We start from the raw sequence: 21,581 nt of genomic DNA on the forward strand, positions 1-21,581 counted from the left end.
AAAGGAAAAAAAGGGGGAAGGGAAAGATAAAAGGCAAACAGAGAAGGAAGAGAAGGGAATGGAGAGATAGAAATTGGATGAATGGAGGAATAGGTGGTAAAGAGAGGTGAGCTTTTCCCTATATTTCTTCCTCTCGTTATAGTATTCCCCTAATCCCCAAGAGAGAGAATGCAGCACTTCTCCTTTGAGGGATTAAAAGAAGACTATTTCTCAGCCTGCAACAATTGGTATTGTTCTGTAAAGAAAGTCAGGTCTGGCTGCAGAGGAGGGCCGAGATAAAGAGTGCAAATGCAGTTGAGCGCTAGGATTAGACTGATGTATTGTTTTACTGAGGGTCGATGTCGACCTCTTAACACAAAATCTGAAAGTGTCCAACTCCGATATAATGGAAAACCCTCCCTGGTTGCTGTAATGGAATACCTTTCTGAAATCACTGCTTTTGTATCAGATGTCTGACCAGTTAAATCGTTCCAAGGCCAACGTGGAGGATTCTACCAACAGCTGCCATCCATAAACTCCATCTTGAGGCCTGGCCTCCGTGCATTTGGTTGAAGGTAGGAAAGTGAATGTTTTGTGTCAGGTTCAACTTTAGTGTATGTAAATCTGGAGGTTCACCAACAGCAAGCTGATAGCACCGATCTTTGAGACAGCAGAGAACCGATCGAAGCTATGTAAGCCACTTGCTGTTTTACTTACCACCCGCCTGTCGGACTATACTATAGTCCGTTAGTATGTGCCATTTCTGAGTCTGTAGCATTTGAGGAGGGGGGGGGGGGGGGGGGGGGGGGGGGGGGGGGGGTTAAGGTGGAGGCTGGGTGTGTGGCCTTGACCAACAGCCACTTTGCACGTTGAAAGCAATGATGTCTCTCCCTCATGGGGGGGCCAAATTCTCTGGGCGAGCAAAGCAGAGAAAGGGGAGGTAACCTTGCCCCTTATGACCTCATAAAGAGCAAGATTCCAGATCAACCCATCTGAGCTTTCATTTTCTCAGGCTCTGTATACACCTATCACCATTTCCAGCCACTGGGGGGCCATAGGCAGGCTTGGGGAACGCATATTAATGTCAAAAACCTCATAAAATGACATTTTAATGCCATGGGACCTTTGGTCAGGGGATAGGACCTGTACTAATGGGGTTACGTTACTTTATGGGAGGTTGTCCACAAAAGCCTAGGGTTAGGGGGTTTTGGGTTCTTTAGAGGTCAGAACAATGGAGCGTCGGAGAAATGACATGGCGCCCTGGCTGGCGTGCTAGCTCGCCATCTACGGTAGTTCAACAACTAGCCCTGCGCGTAGTGCTACGTGACCATGTTTCACCACCGTGAACGGGCCTTTAAACACACAGCACAATAAAAACACTACTTCTAATTGTGTGTCCCTGTGTTAACTGTTCATCTATATCTTGACCTATGCCACATTTAGGTCAACAAAATCATTTTTGAGTATCTTTACTTCATAGAAATAGCACACTCATCCGTTAGCTCGTAGGTAGCTAGCAGAGCAATACCCTAGGAACTGTCTGGGTGAAAATACCAGTTTGCAAGTTACTTTGCTAGCTCAAATCCCCCTTTGGGGCAACCAGCTAACCTGGACATGGATAAATATATGTCCACAAGTTCAGGATGAGTCATTAACAATGTTTTTTACATTTTTAGGAAAAGAAAAGTGAGACGGAAATCTCAGTCTGACTTTCTGTGGAAAGTTTTAGTGACCCCTCAGGTCAGCTGGAAACACACTGCTCACTCACCTCGGTACCGAACAGTCTTGCGTGGGATGGGGTTCCAGTTGAGACCCAGCGACTTCTCCAATCCAACCAGAAACACCAGGAGCAAGACCTTGGTCCCGCCCAGGGCTCCCATGTCAGCTCCCATTCGTCGGAACTGGCGTTGGCGTGATGGATCGAGGAATCAATCTGTTGATCGGAGGGACTGGATAGAGCAGCCCGGCTCCTGGCAGCCTGCCGAGAGGAAGATAAAACCAACACATCAGCTGGAAGCAGCAATTCACTTTCTTTATTGGCTCGCTTGTTTATCAGAATCCATTCTTTCCACAACAGTATTTACAACTTGTACATTTTTCAAAAAGCCACACAAAGAAAACGTTCAGCACATTCAAGCTGCACTGAAAAACACTTTGAAAAATATGTACTATGAAATTTAACATGGTCATCAAAATGTACAATAACGTAAAACATGAGTTATGCAAAGCATTAAAGCAAACAAAGACAAAGCTGTAATCAGGGTGTGTGTGTGTGTGCAGCTGTGTGTGTGTTTGTCTGCAAAAAAAAAAGAAATTACATTTTATTAATGACTTTTGGCCGGGGGGGTTATGCAGGAAGGTTTTTTTGTTTTTTTCATCCCTTCCACACTCTGAGCGATGATCCAGCTATCACCACTCAAAGAAATCTCAGAAACAGCTTATCTTGTCAATCCAATTCAGCAGCAGTATACTAAACTTGGGCTGAGCTACCCCAGTTAATTGGCGCTGGCAACGCATCAAACCAAGTGTTGAGAAATGAATGTCAAGGCAAGGACAATCCAATAGCAGTGTGTTGTAAATGAATTGGTTGATACCTAATGAACATGTCGAGTGTGCGGCTACGGAGCGACATTCCAGACCAATAACAGCCCCGGATGATTGACTTGTTACGCTGCTGCTGCTGCTGAGACTGACGCACAGGGCCCACGGGGAATTTTACATAAAAATAGTACTTACACGCTTACAATGACACATTCCCAAGTTTGCTTTTGTATGCTTGCGAGGACCTGCCAGCCCATTAACTTTTACCGTATGGCACATTGTTATTTATTGTGAACTCAGTGACATCAATTAGCGACTAAACTTGGTAATTCAAGGTGTAACATGTTGCTTGTCAAATAACTGTAAAGTTAAACCATGAACAGCCTTAAATACATTCATTTTTTTATCAGTAGTGTACAATTGTGAAAATAACTTTATTTTTTGAATAAAGTTGGATGCCATCAGTAGATTAGCTGCAGCCACCTGTGCTGATTAACATCCTCAATCAACGATGCCATGTAAAGAAAAAAGACATGTTCTGCTTGTTTTTCCAAAAAAAGAAAAGCCTCCCGCCATAACCTCCTCCTCGCTGCGTCCCCGAGTCTTTTGCATGTCTTAGTCGACAATTAATAACATAACATCTGACCACATTCTATCCTCGAAGGCATTCATGGTGTTGAAGTTGAAAAATTGTACATTAAAACTTGGCCAAGTATATTATCAGATTGTGTGCTTTCTAAAGGTTACAATAGTCGTCAGAAGCCGCCCCACATGATTGTGTATGTATAATATCTAGAATAGGGTTTCTAGATAGAGTTCCATAACCTGATAAGCGCTTTGTTTGAAGTAGACCTAATCTACAAAACATTGTGTCCATGGTTTTCACGTAGAGACCTTTTTCTCTCTTGGTAGAAAGTAGTTTCCAATCAGATTTTTTGGAGTATCTGTACGAGACACTGTCTGCAAACAGATATTTAAATGTCATTTTTAAATGCTGTGAGTGCCACAAGCTAAAATCCTCCCACTTCTATTCAAATGGCAGCAGAAAAACCTCAGCACGTAAAAACCCAAGCTATGGTTAAAAAAATAAATAAAAAGATGATTTCTTTGAGCAGTAATTTGGGTGAGCAGACCCTTTAATTTAAAGGTGACCTATAATAAACCCACTGCATCTCCAACTCACTGATCCCAATCTAAACCAAGTCCAATTACTCTCACCTTAATACTAAACCAACTGCTGAACTTGAACTTCCCCGCTGCACATATGAGGAAGGATGGATCTTTCTTACGTGTAATGTTTGTGTTCTCATGAGGAGCGAATATCCTCATAAGAGTTGAAACGCACACACTCCTGCTGTAAGCTTTCGGCACCGCGTATCCGCGAGTGAAATGGCACCTTTGATGATGCATGCTCATTGGAGAAGGGCACATACTGACTCGGGGCAACAAAATGTCAACTATATTTACTTTGACCCAGCACACAAAGCAAATCCATCTGTACATGTAGCACACTGCATCCCTCCTACTCTCTCTTCTTAATCTATTCCCACATGTGAATAGTAAATTCCAGTGCTGGCATAAAAAAAATAAAATCATTTGACGTATATGGTGGATTGGCAGGAGAGATAACTGAGAGTGTGGTGTGTGTGTGTGTGTGTGTGTGTGTGTGCCCATCCACAACCACAGTGACTGTTATTGATTTCACTATTGAGAGGAAAATAAGAGGAGGCTGAAATAAATAAATAAAAGGGGGATCACATCACATCAGATCATAGCGGAGTGCTGTTAAATGAGCGTGCTTAAACGCTGAGTTTGGGTGAAAGCTCTCCAAGCCTCGCAGTGGTGGCTGCCGGCTTTATTGGATCGATGCTGGAGGCCTCGGCGGCCAACGCTTGAGTGAGCCCAGATTGAGATAGAGAGGTTGCGAGGGAAGGAGGGAGGGATGAAGGGTTGAAAGAATGAGAGAATTGGTGGGTGAGTTATGGAGAAAGAAAAAGAGGTAAAAAAACTGTTTGCAGACTTTGCAGGAGGTTTTTTTCTGTTTCTTCTTCTTCTTCTCCCTCAACATCCATCCCTCTGTCTCTGGGCTGAAGTGGGCATCCGGAAGGCCGGATTAAGTGAAGAGGCGGTGTGTAAACACTACAGCGGAAGACGAGGAGGAAGAGGATAGCAAAGAAGCGGATACAAGGCTTTGGCTGAGGAAAAGCTTAAAAACCCTTCCCTGTTATTTCCTCTTCCTCTGTTCGCTGCCTTTCTCGGAGCCCGTCTCCCTCTCTTCCTCTCCTCCGCTGACAGAGCACAACTGTTTGTCCGTAGCCAAAGAGTCAAACTAAACGTTGATTTTTGGATTTTGAATCCGTCTAAAAAGGGGCTTGGATGTACATTGCTCTTTCTGTGACTCACATCCTGAAACCGGCTCCTATTTATTTTGGTCTTGTTTAGATCCGAGCTGTGGACAGATTTAGCTTGTTACTATAGAAATACTGTTTTTGGTTGCTATGATTACAGTGACAAAGACGCTGCTGCATTTTTCATTATTAATCTTATATTACTTCTCGCCAAATTCCACATTCACAAATGTAATATCTAAAAAATTGATATAAATCTTTATATGTATGAAGGAAATGGAGCCATACTGGATGTGGCAACGGTTTTCCCCTCACAAAACAAAAAGAATCAATGTATGCAATGCAACATCTTTCATGTTTTTAGGGTGAACTTATTGTCATCCACTACTTTTCCACTTCATTTATTATTTTTGCATTGGATTTGTTCCGCTGTTGTCTTTTATTTTTCAGTTGGCAGGGCGTTTAGTTTTATTTCCCCAAATGCTTCACGTGTACGCACGGCATTCTGATCTTTTCTTTTGATACTATGTATGTCGACAGTTTGAAATAAAGCATAACAAAACAATCTCCCCTCGCTCCACTGCTCATGTACCTGTTGGTTCAGAGGGCTCTGCAGAGAACACAGGGGGGGGGGGGGGGGGAGAGAATATCTGGATTTCATCCCCCACAGTTTCCTCTGCCTTCTCATTTAGTCCTCTAGGCCTACTTCATGTGCTTTTTCACGTTTTCTGTCTCTGTTTTTCTTTTTTACATTTGACACTAGAGATTTTATTCTATATTGATTGATTAATACTGTTGTTGATTTCATGTATTTTTTATCTTAAATGTATACATTTTAGATTACTCATCGAAGTGTATGTATTTATTTCTTCTCCCATTATTATCCTTGATGCTTTGACAATATATATTTCTGACATTCATGCCAATAAAAGCAATGTGAATTGAACTGAATGAAGAGATAGAGCGAGATAGAGAGAGAGAGAGTGAGAGAGAGAGAGAGAGAGAGAATTGTATTTCTTAAGGACTATATTTCCATATGAACCATCTATTTCCAAACATTTGAAACGTATTCCAGGCTTCACTAGCTCCACAAGGACAAAGAGCTTCTTTTTCATTAGAGGAAGATAAAAGCACGGCATGGCTCGCAGCTAAATATGTCTTCTCCTGCTACAGCACATGGCAAAGGTAATTAGAGAACTGTATATATAATCATGATTATTATTCTTGTTTTATGTTGTCTTACTTTTTTATGTTATTGTTTCAATGTACCCTTTGAGGGACATGCACAGAATTTGTTTATTATCCGCAATTATATCATAATTATCCTGTTTACTTGTGTTATTATATCCGATGTACTGCATTTACACCATGTTGTTGTTTATGTGTAGGTTTGATCTTATGCTTGTTCTAGCCAACACAGACGTATTGATTTTGCCAATAAAGCCAAAATTGAAAAAATTGAAAATTGAATAGAGAGAGAAAGCGAGAAGGGGGAGGGGGGCGTGAGAAAGAGATGGAGAGAGAGAGAGAGAGAGAGAGAGAGAGAGAGAGAGAGAGAGAGAGAGAGAGACAGATTCTCTGGTTTTACGTTAGAAGCCGTGCACGGTGGATATTTTACAAGCACGGACCGTGTGAGGCAAGTTATTAGCAAGCATGCGAGGAGTGTTTCCGGGGGCAACGCTGATTATCACATACCTTCCCCCGAGAGTCTAATGTGTCACACAATAAAAGACCAGCTGGGAATAGGAGGTCTGGCCAGGGAAGCGTCAGATAATGAACAGCTCAATGCCGTTGTAGTGAAACAACGAGATATGTCATTTTGTATGATAAATCCATACTGAAATATGTCACTTGTAAAAAAGAAAAATCACATTATAAACAAAGTGTCAAACCCAGAGCCAGTGTGGTGGAAGAAGTAGAACAACTTTGGAAACTTTTTGTTTGTTTGCATATTGTATATACTATCTGGTAATTCTTATTGTAATCTTTTTGTCTGTCTGTAACCGATGAGAATGAGACCCTGTGTCTCGATGACATCACCTAAATTAAAATAATAAAAGTACATTATCCTTTACTGTAAAGTAAAAGTAGCATTACCACAAAAAAAAAGTACTCTGTTACTATTAAAAGTCATTTAAATGGAATTAAGTTCAATGGGACTTTAATAGCATGTAGCGCAGGGATTCCATACAGTGCCAATATTGGAAATTGCGCCTTTCACCATAGAGCAATAACAATCAGCTAAGAACAGATCAGCCAGCTGCAGTTTTGTCTTTTTATTCAGCGTTGTTGTCTTCTTCATTTGTTTCCACCGTGCTGCTAAAACTGCCCGTCTGCGGCGGGAGCTTTTATGAACGCCGGGGGGGGGGGGGGGGGGGGGGGGGGGGGGGGGGGGGGGGGGGGGGGGGGCGGCTGCAGTCACTCTACGATGTATTTTTCTTCTTCGTTCGATCAAGCGGACGCATGTGATCCCTGCTTGTGCTGTAAGGAGCGAGATTCAGCCTCGCGCTCTCTCCCCTGGTGACCAAATTAACTCTCTGGCTCGGTCGCTCACCGCGGCCTCTTTAAGGCCCTGGCGGCGTCACATAACTCCGCAGGCGGTATCAAATCATCTTTTAGCTGCTGGTGGTGTTGTTGAGCCTGGTTTAGCTAATGAGCTGAGACGTAGCAGCCTAACACTATCAGTCAGCACTCCACAACGGAGAGCTCATTAAAACATACGGAGAAACAGGCCACATGTTGCCACTGGCTGGCTGAGCCCCTGACTGTGTTTTAGACGTGCACGTGTGTGGCGCGGGGCCTGAATGTGTGCTTGTGTGTGGTTCTTGTCCGACTGTATTGGGAGGTAAGATGAGTGCAAGCCAGGGTCGTTTCTTCGAAGTGAACGGATGTTGCGGAGATAGAAAGGAAGACAAGAACGTTTCACCCCCCCTCCGTCTGTTCTCTTCTCTTCATCGCTCTGTGTCTCTGCTTTCCGCTGTCCTCTTTCTAACCTTCCTTTTCCCCAACTCTGCTTTCCTGGCCACCTTGTCCTACCCTTCCTCACATGTTGACGCACATTTGCACACACAGACACACACACACACACACACACACACACACACACACTGACCTCGGGTGCAGTCCCAACTGATTGCTAGTCCTTCCAGGCATTGTTTGACTTTTAACCCCGACCTCTGACCCTTTTGTGGGTCAGAGAGCCAGGGCGCATCGCCCGCCGCGCTCCACTCTTTCACACTGGAACAGACTTAATGTTCTTTGACCCATAACTGCCCCTATAAAAACAAACACACCCGTACTGACGGACGGACGGACTAAAGAACTGCTCCCACCCTACATCCCCCCCCCCCCTCTCCCCTGTAAAACAAACACAGCTACCGTCAGCTCCCTTCCTTCCTTCCGTCCTTCCTTCCTTCCTTCCTGCAACCCCGTCCCCTCCCCTTTCCCTCCACCTTTTATTGCTCCAGGCACCTTAGAACACACACACACACAAATACACACACACAAGTGCAAACTCTAACACACACACCCACAGAAGCTGTTTCACCTAAACAGAACAAACCGGATCAAACGATTTCACACCTCGTGGACGGTGGGATGAAAGCGGCTCCAGGACTTTTATGCCACGCTCACCAAACTTTGTATTCATCATTGTGATGATGCATGAAGCACACGTGGTTGGACATGTATGGGTTTCTGAGGCTGCCGAGAGCCAGGTTTCTATATTGGTTTATTTGAAAATTCAGAAAAAGGAATGTCCCAACAAATGTACAATGCTGAAAGAGTCTGAAACAGCAATGAGAGAACTGTGGGACAATGAATCTCATTTTTATAACCAGGACTAACCCTCTAGAAGGAAGTATGAAATAAAAGGACTAGAAGTAAAAATGTCTCATTAACTATAGGGTCGATTGCCATGAAATGTTGTGCAGGAGTTTAAGGTATCCAGAGGATAAATCACACTGACCTTTCCTCCAGCGACACCATGAAGTCGATATTTCTGGTTTAAAGTGAAAATACCTAAAAAAAAAACTATAAGATGGACCAGTGGATATTTGATACAAATATTCATGTCCCACTCAGAATAAAATGTGATGATCTTGGTGATTCTCTGATTTTTTCCCCATTTACTAAGGAAAGCTCATTGTGGGACTGGCTCTAGTGACTGGAATTCTGCACCTAGGCTGAATTCTGGGAAAGAGACTTCAGATACAGTATTAGGGACCACTAAGGTCTATATAAAAGAGACTTCAGATACAGTATTAGGGACCACTAAGGTCTATATAAAAGAGACTTCAGATACAGTATTAGGGGACCACTAAGGTCTATATAAAACATACTTCAGATACAGTATCAGGGGACCACTAAGGTCTATATAAAAGAGACTTCAGATACAGTATTAGGGACCACTAAGGTCTATATAAAAGAGACTTCAGATACAGTATTAGGGGACCACTAAGGTCTACATAAAAGAGACTTCAGATACAGTATTAGGGACCACTAAGGTCTATATAAAAGAGACTTCAGATACAGATTAGGGACCACTAAGGTCTATAAAGAACTTCAGATACATATTAGGGGACCCTAAGGTCATACAAACATCTTCAGTACAGTTCAGGGACACTAAGGTTCTATAACAAGAGACTTCAGATACAGTTTAGACCACTAAGGTCTATATAAAAATTCGTCAGACAGTATTAGGGACCACTAAGGTCTACATAAAGAGACTTCAGAACGTATTGGGACACTAAGGTCTATATAAAAGCATGGGACCGTTTAACTGAGGGACACTTAAAGAACCAGATCACCAAACCAACCCATCTGTAATGTTATGGGAAAATTCTCCTGGCACTATGCCTGTAATCCTTCCACTAGTTCATAAACATTGGCACAGACAAATAAAACCTAACCCATACAAACAGCTTTGCAAGGTTATGATCTCACTTCACGTTTTTAGGACTAAACAATAGACAAAAATGACTTGATAGTGTTATGGGAATTTCTTACCTTAGACTAGGGCGGAATCTCCATCACAAAGGAAGTGGGTGTGACTTAAATAGAAAAAGTGGGTCCTATAGGAGGAACAGTTCATTTGACGCCACGGTTCAACTTTTTGAATTTGACTTTCAAAGAGGACTCTTACAGATGATCAATTCAAAGTGTGATATATTTTCCACACAGAAGGATTTATGCCAAGTGATAATTTGTAAGCCGAGTTCATTTTGTATTCTGGTGGTTCAAAAAGAGAGTCTGTGAAGCCACCAGACAGCCTTGGAAGAAGATGTATCATATGATAATTTCACCAGTTTCAATGTTTTTTATACAGCTGAAATGTTTTGATCAGAAAATCAGCCTTTATAAACAGGGAGGTTCCTCCAAAACAGTTGAGGTGATTAGGGTCCGAGCTTACACGCTGTAAGTGGCTCTGTATGACAACACTGTAAAATATACAATGACTCCGCTTTTGACATTGCATCAAAGAAGAGATTTCAAAGTCCAGTCCAGAGCAAAATGAATATGAAATCAGATTGAGAAAATATCATGTTACAGCACTTCCTGGAAAATGAACTGTGGAATGTGAAGGTCGTGAAATGGTCACGTTATTTAGATTTATTGGTTTGTGTACAGGTCATGATTTTCTAATGTGATCATTTTACAAACCGCCATGACACTGGGCTGCTCTGGGGAACGCAACAACGGGGAAATCAAACGCCACACGGCGGTGACAACAACGGGACAGACCACCACACGCGGGACGCGACCCCCCCCGGGCGCATGGACACGATCCGTAGTCTCTGTGACAACGGGGAAATGAAACGCCGGCCACTACAACGGGACGGTCGCGGTTAGGAAAAAAAGAACGGGGTCTCCGGGGTGAAAGTCCTGTGTTGTTGGAACCTTCCGAAACCCCGACCAACCTCCTCACGCAGATCTTTGGCTTTCAGTGCTACTTGCTACTGTAATCGTGCTGTGATCATGAAATAGGCTTTCCATTGAAATACATTACTTTAAAATTCGTAATCCACACACGAAAATAACGTGAATATTTATATATCTTTTCCAGTCAAAGCGCTGCTCAAAGCGCTTTTACATCTACAGGAAACATTCACCATTCACACACAGTCATACACTGTGGCCGAGGCTGCCGTACACCTGCCACCTGCTCATCAGATAAACATTCACACACATCTACACACCTGCTCATCAGATACACACTCACACACATTCACACTCCGATTCACACAACGGGGGCAATTCGGGGTTCAGTGTCTTGCCCAAGGACACTTCGACAATGACTGCAGGGGCGGGGATCTAACCACCAACCTTCTGATTGGCAGGCAACCGCTCTACCACTGAGCCATTGAGCCCCGTGACCATTGCACAGCCTGCCATGAGACTGGGCTGGCTGTGTCTCCTGCCTTGTTCAAACAGTGCTGCAGAGCCATGCATGCAACAGGTCTGGGAATCCAAAACCTTACAGCTCAACAAAAAGCTTTTCCCATACAGTGACAGGAAAGATGAAGACAACTGATCTTTTATTCAGAGTGTGAAGCTAATGAAGCAGACATGGACACTCCATTGACAGTCAAACATGCATACACCCCCCACACTGTACTCAGCATCTGAGAGTATTTGTACAAAGACACAGGTGGACACTTAAAGCAGGTACGGTGCGTGTTTACGTGTAGGAGGGTGTGCGTGCACGGTTTAAAGCAATATCAAGCCTGAATGAGACTGCATGTCTGTGAATATCGCTGTGACCAAGTGGGGGTGTTGAGCCTTCATGTTGACCAACTCACATTAAAGAGCTGTGTGTGTGTGTGTGTGTGTGTGTGTGTGTGTGGATAAAAGACTGATAATCAAAGAGGGGTTTGATCAGCCGCATGCAGCGTGTGAACGCGCGTATGAATGTAGAAGATTAATGCAAAAGAGTGTGTGTGCAGGTGCGTAGCACAAAATGCTGGGCCCTGTAGAAAGGCTCTCTATGGGCCCCTCTCCACATCCACAGCTATTCATTCTAGTATATTTATGGCCCTCCTCAAACCTTTGCACCTCCAGTCCAACACCCCTGTGTGTGATCGTGCCATAGCATCCAAAATGATGTTTGTGTGTGTTTGAAATACCCCTTTAAAATCAATATGTGAGCCACCCATCAAGTTTTATGCACCTGAGTGCAGGACATTCCTTATTTGCACACAATTAATGATTTGCTAACCAGCAGCGGGGCATCAATCAATTCAGCCTGTTCTTGTGAACCATGGGCTCAAAAAGCTATGAAAAGATGAGCACTGTAATTCAAATGATTTCCATGTATTTTTTTGGTGTGTGCCCATACAGCCTGCTGCTGTATAAGAGACTGCTGCGTGGGTGGGCTAGTCATTTCGGTGCCTAAACTTAACTTCTGTTGCAGCATAATGCTCATTTTTCTTGCCTAAACCGAGTCATAATCTCTGCCTGAAAATGACAGCTCACCTATTCTTGGGTAACTAAACCACCAACTACCGAAAAAAACCACAACAACCTTGTTATAGCAGCTGAGACCGGTCCTACCACTTGGGGAACACAGCATGAGCACATATGGACAAAACACACATGCTAATTAAATATGTGTGTTTATTTTTTAGAGCAGATTTTAACTGATGGTTTTATTTGATTTATTCAGATATTGTCAATTTAATTTTGTTATCTGTTTTTTATCCTTTACTTATTTATTTTTATTCACGTCATCCACCCTGCTATTGTCTTGTGTACTTGTGTATAATTTATATTTTAATCCCACTGTACATGGATGAGAGAAGACACAGCGTGTGCATGAGGTGACTGATGTGACTGATGTCCATATATATACTTTATATATACTGTATATATTTTTACTTTTTGGGGTAGGGACAGTCGGGGGCTACCTGAAGTCATCTTGGTTGGGATGGTGGTTTATTTTTCTTTTTGTTTTGATATTTTTGTGAATACAGAGAGCACTTGCATGTTGGTTATGTTCTATTTCAATAAAAATTAGGCCTCTCCACTTCGCCGTCTAACCAAAGTTCAAATCTACACAAAACACACACAATCAATTAATAAGCTCACAGCAAAAAGGCTACTTGTTACTTGTTACAAAGCCCAGAGCCCTGAAAAAATATATTTTTGACTAAAGCAGTAAATGATATCAGATGTATTACCTACCACCATTTGGTTGTTCTGTTATTTAAAATATTTATAAACTATCTGGTCATGCCAGATGTAATTATTCCAACAGTGGGGGCGGTGCTCACCCTCCCTCGCAAACTCGGCGTATGGTTTGAGTGTGCATACCGTTCCGTACGATACCCGAACCAGTTCATGAGAAGGCACTGATCAGGTCTACAGCGCTACGCTGACTGTCCCTTGCACATGGCGACAGAAAGTCCCCTCCCATCCTAATTACCTCCAACTGGAGCAGAACGGAGCACCACGTTTGACTTTAAACAAGCTACTTCCACTGGATGGAAACGTCAAAAAATTAAACTCCCATGAGAGTGTGCAGTGTAACATCCTTGCACCCCCGCTGATGCCTCGCTCCAGCACCCTGCTCTTTCATGTCTCTCCCCTGGGAGATTCTGCTGGCCTTCAAATCTCCATCTTCTCTCCTTTCATCCTTACTGAAGCTCTTGCTCACTTCACCCCCCACCCCCCCCCACCTCACCCCCACCCCCCCGCCTTGTCCATGTCATGGTTGGCTGGTCAGGCGTGGTCGGCTTATAATTCTTTGATCGGCGCTCTGATCTCTTCCATCAGGCTCCAGCTGATTACAGATGAAATGGATCTGATTTGGACTCTAACTTGGGGCCAAACACCTGCTCAGACGCCAAGAAGTGATAGAAGAGGAGGCGCGGGGGGGGGGGAGATGAATGAAACCAGAGACTGACGTCCAGTTCGTCGTACAGCGGGACCATCTGTGCATTTGGTCTGTGGCCGTAAACACATGCCTGGTGGAGGCCGATCTCACTCCAGTTATTTGGGGATTGGATGTGACAACGCTTCAACAACAATTGATCCCTATCAATATACGCACACACACACGCACACACACACATACATACATACATACATGTATATACAAAAATATACTGTATGCTGTACATATATATATATATATATATATATATATATATATATATATATATAGAGAGAGAGAGAGAGAGAGAGAGAGGGAGAGAGAGTGAGAGAGAGAGAGTGGAGAGAGAGAGTGGAGAGAGAGAGAGTGAAAGAGAGAGTGGAGAGAGAGGGAGAGAAAGTGGAAAGAGAGAGAGAGAGAGAGAGAGAGAAAAGTGGAAAGAGAGTGAGAGAGAGAGACAGAGAGAAAAGTGGAAAGAGAGTGAGAGAGAGAGACAGAGAGAGATTCCCTATCTAGCTACTGTACATTAACCAGATTTCTCTTAATCCTTTAACCGGATTATGGAAACCAGGTTTTGCTTTACTTGAGATGTAAGAAATAAGATTACCTCAGAAAGCCGACATTAACCAGGTTACGTATGTGCGAGCAGACAGACTGTCTGTCTGTCTGTCTGTCTGTGTGTGTGTGTGTGTGTGCGTGTGTTTTTGTGTGTGTGTGTGTGTGTTTGTGTGTGTGTGTGTGTATCTGGGGCTTCCTCTCCCTTTCCTCTCTGGTTGCCCTTGTGCCCACCGTATGTTGTGTCTGATGTGCACACATGAGTGCAGTGAGCGATGGTGAAACGCACGTGCACTGTGCCCTGCATCGACCTGCCGGCCCCGTGTGCAGGCCCGGGGGATGATGGGATAGCGCTCTGACCTTTCATCAATGCACATTTATTATATAAGTGTTTGTGTGCTAGTCCATGATCTCCATGTAGTCACAGGTCGATCAGCCTTGATCAAGGAGACGGACGCACACGCACGCACACACGCACGCACGCACGCACGCACGCACGCACGCACGCACGCACGCACGCACATATTTAGACACTGTTTTAGGTGCATATCTACTTACTGAATATAATTGCTGTACAGACTTCTCCATAACAGGGCTCCAACTAATGAGTATTACACATATACATACATATATATATATATATATATATACATATATACAGTATATAATTACTTTGACAATTATTTTCATTGTTGATTAATCAGTTCTTTGACCTATATAAAGTCAAAAAATGGTGAAATGGTGAAATTTGGATAATACATGCAAGTACACTGTACTCGCTTACAAAACATAAAAGGAATGGGCGCCCAGATAGCTCAGTAGAGCGGGCGCCTTGCTGCATGTCATTCCCTCTCTCCTCTTTCATGTCTTCATCTGTCCTGTCAAAATAAAGGCTGAAAAATGCCCCAAAAAAATCGTAAAAACCCATAAAAGGAATGCTTTATCACGTGTCATACACACACCAGCACATAAACTTCTTCACCACCACTCACATATGTTGCAACCTGCTCCTCACACACCAGCGCACTAATCAAATCACTCCGGCAAAATGCTCCTTCCCCCCCGTCGGGCAGATTCAGACAACAAAAAGCTGACAAACTTCTCTCTTGTATTTCAAAGCTCATTAAAAAGCATTCACCGCTGTACTGTTTAGCGCTGTAATCAGCTCTGAATAATAGAAATGGTCGTATTGACGCCTGCGGGCACCTGACGTTCTGTCTCATTTCGTAACAACAACCGCTTGGCGTGTGAATGCAAAACACACACACACACACACCACACACACACACACACACACACACACACACACACACACAACACACACACACACACACACACACACACACACACACACACTCACTCTGGTTTCCTCTTCTGGGCTGCCAGTCTCTGAAAACCATCACAGTGTCTTCTGGCTTGGGGAGGCCGCCTACTATGCTCCTAGGGGGGCTAATTGTCCAGTAGCGCTCTTACGCTTTCCCTCCCACTCTCTCTGTCCTCTCTTTTTGTAAGCTGTGTTTTTTTGAGATTTTCTTTCGGGATAAGTTCAGGACTTCACGCTGAGCCCAGAGTCCTGGATCCCAGTGAGGTGCCACGGGGAAGAAAGGTTACACCTAGCTGGACTCCTATAGAATCAGCCCACACACCTTAATGTCAAGTGGGTGGGGGGGGGAGGGAGGGTTATAACAGCATGGGGATGAATAGAATGACAGCAGCTAGAGGAAAAACAGCACTGAAAGGTAGAAACACGACGGCCTCGTTAGAGCAACGCATTCTCATGAACAGGTTCCTATGATATCGTACAAAAACTCATGCACCACAATTCATATGATATCCCCAGGCTGAAATCAGGTGACTGCTGGCTGGTCAAGTGACAACAGGTCACATGACAATAAGGTTCAGCGGTCTTCCCAGTTAAAGTTAGCCGAGAAAGGGTTGCTGTGGGTCGGGTACCGGTCGCCTTGAGGTGCAAGCTGTTTCAGAGGCTATCACAGTTGAGTTAAGCCGAGAAGAAGTGACTGTGAGCTGGGTACAGGGCACCGCGAGGTGATGGTCCTTTACAAACATACATACAAAGTGCAGTGCATTACTTTTCATAGTTTTATGTATGAATGGTTCATGAGAAGCGCCTGGTTAGAGTGATGGCTTTCATGGTAAAGGTCTCTCCACCATCAGATGGTCCTTATAAACACACATCAACACTGAGCACTGCAATCTTGCTGCTGAGCCGTAACCTGCTTTCAGCACATTTAACTCCCGTAGCCGCCTGCTGTATTAGCATTTAGATTTATCTGAATTTAAAGTGTTTGTCTCACTATGTGAGACTCTGTTGTGGGCTTCCTGAGCTCAGGGACAGACTGTGTCAATCTTGTAGATAGAATGATTGAAACTCATTATTAACCATGTCCTATTTTTGTAGATATGGCCATACATCTCTGTTAATAGTTACATTGTACTCATGAAGTTAAACTGCCTACTCATTATCATAGGAAAAAACTTCCTGTTTCAACTTTGACCTAATGCAACTGCTGTAATTATGTGTCAAAACAAGTTTCCAGTGCAATTAGGGACTATTATTTCCCCTCATAAGGAGATACTATAATTCCCCCTCAATTTAAAATGACATACAGTATGTATATTTAAAAACCTATACGGATAAGGTAATAAACAGCCATCAGCACATTCAAATGAAGCACTAAGGACTCACAGGAGCACCATTTAGGAGTGATTAATCGATTAGTTAGCTAATGAATTAATCACCTATTTTGACAGTTGGTTGATTAATGGATTGGAGTCATTTTTTAAAGAGAAAAGTCAGAATTCTCTGATTCCAGCACAAACATGTTCCAGTTTGTTCTCTCCTCTGGGACAGTCATCTGAACATCTTTGAGTTTGGGGAGAAAACAAGATATTTGTGGGCGTCATCTTGGGCTTTGGGAAACAATGGTCCACATATTTCACCATTGTCTGACATTTTATAGACCAAAGAACTATCGATTTATCGAAACAAAAATTTGCTGATTTATTGACAATGACAATAATCATACTCCGAACATAGATACGCTATTTGTACTGCGAATCTGAATGATCCTATGGCCAAACTCATCACTGAAGCTGAACATGGGAGTGATACACCGTTCAGAACAAAGTGCCAGGTATTGAGGTCGCCAGATTGAAAATCCTACCCCTAAAACAAAGAGAAGCATGCTGGATCCCTGCCCTCAAGGGCCCATCCACGACGATTTCGACCTCACATCTTTATTTATATAGTTATGCATTAGTTTCCATGGTAATGCCTTGGTTCGGTTTTTCAGTTCTTGGTTGGCTCAGGTTTTAAATGACAATTCCCAAAAGAGGTTCTTTGCTGTATTTTAATGACTTGACCTGTTGACCTTGACAATAATTCATTAGTTTGGACAACACACCCAGTTTTCAAAAGACAAGTGACTGAGTGAAACTCCAGCCTGTTACACTGAACAAGCGACAGCAGTAACACTGGTTTATGGTGGACATGTGCATCAGTGATGCAGTCTTTTACCTGTGTACTATAGCACAGTCATCAGCTGTATGAGGCGCAGAGCATTCAGCACGGCTGTGTTGTGTTCACTGCTGCTGGTTGATCTGAACACCAACATGAAGCAGGAAGAGTTCAATGAGCATCCAGTGTCGTTTTACACTTGCTTTAACACTGAATATCGAACGGGAGAACATTAGCTTCAAGCCTCTGGAGGCAGATTTAATGACTGGTCATTACAACTAATATTGGCACCCCCAGCAGTTATGGGCTTACACTTTTATTCTTTTACACTGCTGTTTTACTTTTCATTCATATGCCATTTGATTCCCTGGAAGGGAAGAAAAAGCTGTAAAAGGAAAATAGCCAGAGACAATTTTTCTACTACTCACAAAGAAAGTGCCCTTGAGCAAGGCGACTGAGCTAGATTCAATGTGCTCAGTGACTGAGAGACGTCTGGACACACAGTCAATGCTTCTGGTGCTGGGCAGTTCCCAGTTACCAAAATTAGCAGACTGGGGTTGTACTGGGCAGTTCCAAGGAATTAATGTGCATTACAATAAAAAAAAATAAAATTAATAATGCAAAGCAGGACACTGGTGAAGAAACGTGTGCAAACTCAGCAGAAGCGAATCCTTCCTTGGATGAATAAATGTATGAAAAAAGAAATCTGCCCGCGTCAGCTATCGGATCAGTTAGCAAAATCAACGGTCATCAGCTAAAAAAGTGCCTGAGACACGCAGTGCAGACAGATATTTGTTGAAGAGAAAGAGAGGAGAAGTGAAAGGTGAGAGCAGCGAGAAGAGAGTGGTGGGTCTGGCTGCTCTGACCAGGGTCTATTAGAGTCTGAATGGGACCATTAGGAGGGAAAGAGGATCCGCGGACGGCGAGCAGAGCTCCTGCAGCCCGGCTCTACTTTAACCACTGGCTGCTCTCGGCGTTGTTGAACACACAGGCTGATCGATAGCAATGAGGAGGAAGGAGAGGAGGGTAGGAGGGTAGGAGGGTAGGAGGGTAGGAGGGTAAGAGGGTAGGAGGGTAGGAGGTGGCGACGCGAGCCGGAGGGAGAAAGGGTCCAGGTTTCCAGGTTTATGGGAAGATAAGCTGAAATATCAATGCAGAGACATAGACTGCTGCTCTGGGAGAGGGAGGACGGAGGAATGCGAGATGCAGCCGGCTCACACACCTCATCAAACCTGACGGAGGGGTGCCTGTGTGTGTACGTGTGTGTGCCTATGTGTGCAAGAGTGAAAACAAAAAATGAATGTGATGTTTTTTTTCGCAAAATTACATTGTGTTGTTCTATCCTAATACAGTGGGTACGGAAGTATTCAGACCCCTTTAATTTTTCACTCTTTGTTTCATTGCAGCCTTTTTCCAAAAATCAAAAAGTTCATTTTATTTCTCAGTAATGTACACTCAGCAACCCCATCTTGACAGAAAAAAACAGAAATTTAGAATTTTTGCATATTTATTAAAAAACAAAACTGAAATATCACATGGTCATAAGTATTCAGACCCTTTGTTCAGTATTTAGTAGAAGCACCCTTTTGATCTAATACAGCCATGAGTCGTTTGGGAAAGATGCAACAATTTTTTTCCACATCTGGATTTGGGTATCCTCTGCCATTCCTCCTTGCAGATCCTCTCCAGTTCTGTCAGGTTGGATGGTAAACGTTGTGGACAGTCATTTTCAGGTCTCTCCAGAGATGCTCAATTGGGTTAAGTCAGGGCTCTGGCGGGGCCATTCAAGAACAGCCACGGAGTTGTTGTGAAGCCACTCCTTCGTTATTTTAGCGGTGTGCTTAGGGTCATAGTCTGTTGGAAGGTAACCTTCGGCCCAGTCTGAGGTCCAGAGCACTCTGGAAAAGGTTTTCCGTCCAGGATATCCCTGTACTTGGCCGCATTCATCTTTCCCTCGATTGCAACCAGTCGCCTGTCCCTGCAGCTGAAAAACACCCCCACAGCATGATGCTGCCACCACCATGCTTCACTGTTGAGACTGTATTGGACAGGTGATGAGCAGTGCCTGGTTTTCCTTTCTCCACACATACCGCTTAGAATTAAGGCCAAAAAATTTCTATCTTGGGCTCATCAGACCAGAGGATTTTATTTATCACCATCTTGGAGTCCTTCAGGTTTTTTTAGCAAACTCCATGCGGCTTTCATGTGTCTTTTCACTGAGGAGAGGCTTCCGTCGGGCCACTCTGCCATAAAGCCCCGACTGGGGGTTTTGCTGCAGTGAGGGTTGACTTACTAAAATTTCCCCTTTCCCCCCCCCCACGCATCCTGGGCTCCCCAAAGTGCCCATTGGTTTTCTTTGCCTCTCTCCCAAGGCTCTTCTCCCCGATGCCATTTGGCCGGGGACGCCGCTCTAGGAAGGGTTCTGGCCCCAAAAACCTTTTTCCTTTGAGGAAGAGGCACTGGCTCAAAAACCTTTTAAGTGCAGCAGAAATTTTTGTCCCTTGACCAGATCTTGCCTTGCCACAATTCGTCTGGTCTTCAGGGCGTTTTTTTGACTCTATTGTCATTTCTCGACAGCCTGTGAGTGTAAGGTCTTATATAGACGGGTGGTGGTTTTTCCAATAAAGGCCAACTATAATAAAACACACTGGACCCAATAAAGGTGTAAACCACTCAGGATGATCAAAGAAATGACAGCCCCTGAGTTACATATGAGGGTACGAAAAAGGGGCTGAATACTTATGACCAGTAATTTCAGTTTTTTCTTTTTTTAAAAAATTTGCAAAAATTTTTCATTTCTGTTTTTTTCCCTGTCCAATGGGGTGCGATGACATTACTGAAAAAATGACTTTTTTGTTTTTTGGAAAAATGGTTTGAAATGAAAAAAGAGTAAAAAAATTTAAAGGGGTCTAAAATACTTTCCTTACCATGTATTCCTATACTCTTAGAAATGTTCTTTCTGTATTCTTTTTAAAATGAGCTCTTAGTGGTTAAAAAAACCACTCCCGCTCAAGGGAAACCCGTTCTATGGCCTAGGCCTTTTATTTACAGCGTTTTACTTTTTAAAATACTTTAAAGTTTTTTAAATAGTCTTTGCTTTAGGTGAAGTAATGACCCCTTGGAGGGGGTATTTTTTTTTTTCCCCCAAAAAAAATGATACAGAAAAAAAATAAAAAAATTCAGCAAGGCCCCTTTTTTTTTGTTTTTTGGGTCCCCCCCTTTCTTTTCCCCCCCCAAGCTCTGACGGCACCCTTCAGAGAAAAGCTTTTTTATGACGCAACCAAAACCTCAAAGGGGTCGACACACACACACCACACACCACCCCCACACACACACCCACATATTATGCATAACCTAATTAATCATCAGTTAGGGATAACAGTAATAGGAATATAAAGAAGGGGGAAAAGAGGGGGAGAAGTAGAATCCGGATTTTAGATAAATGAGGGATAAGTACATTTTTTACAGTGTGTGTAAAAGAGGACCACACATTGCGAGAAAATGGAAAATGGACGAGGTAGAAAAAATTTGCCTGAGGCTGTTTTTTTTAGCCTCGTGTGTTGTGTTTTGTTGTGTTTTTTAAGTTGTCACATGGGGTGGTGTGGTTAAGACACACTTGGCCTATGGTATCTGTAGCTGTGTTGGGAAATCGGGATAAAATTACTTTTTTTATCAGAGGGAATTCCCTAAAATCTCCGGAGCTCCCGATCCGAATCAAAAAGACAGCTGATTTATTTGAGAGCCCTTCTCACCATTTTTACACAAGGCCACATACTACAAACATGCCGACACGTTGTAAAAACAAGGG

The 21,581-nt window shown here is 43.3% G+C and overlaps 1 long non-coding RNA gene across 1 annotated transcript in view; it reads right to left on the reverse strand.

The window, feature by feature from the left end:
• The window catches only part of LOC116689408 (uncharacterized), a 70,074-nt gene that overhangs the window by 15,953 nt on the left and 32,540 nt on the right, over nt 1–21,581 (reverse strand). The window contains exon 3 of the long non-coding RNA XR_004331981.1: nt 1,748–1,957. This is a non-coding gene — a long non-coding RNA (uncharacterized LOC116689408). The remainder of the gene's footprint in view (nt 1–1,747; nt 1,958–21,581) is intronic.

Source organism: Etheostoma spectabile, chromosome 5, assembly GCF_008692095.1.
Source record: "Etheostoma spectabile isolate EspeVRDwgs_2016 chromosome 5, UIUC_Espe_1.0, whole genome shotgun sequence".
NCBI classification, from domain to species: domain Eukaryota; kingdom Metazoa; phylum Chordata; class Actinopteri; order Perciformes; family Percidae; genus Etheostoma; species Etheostoma spectabile.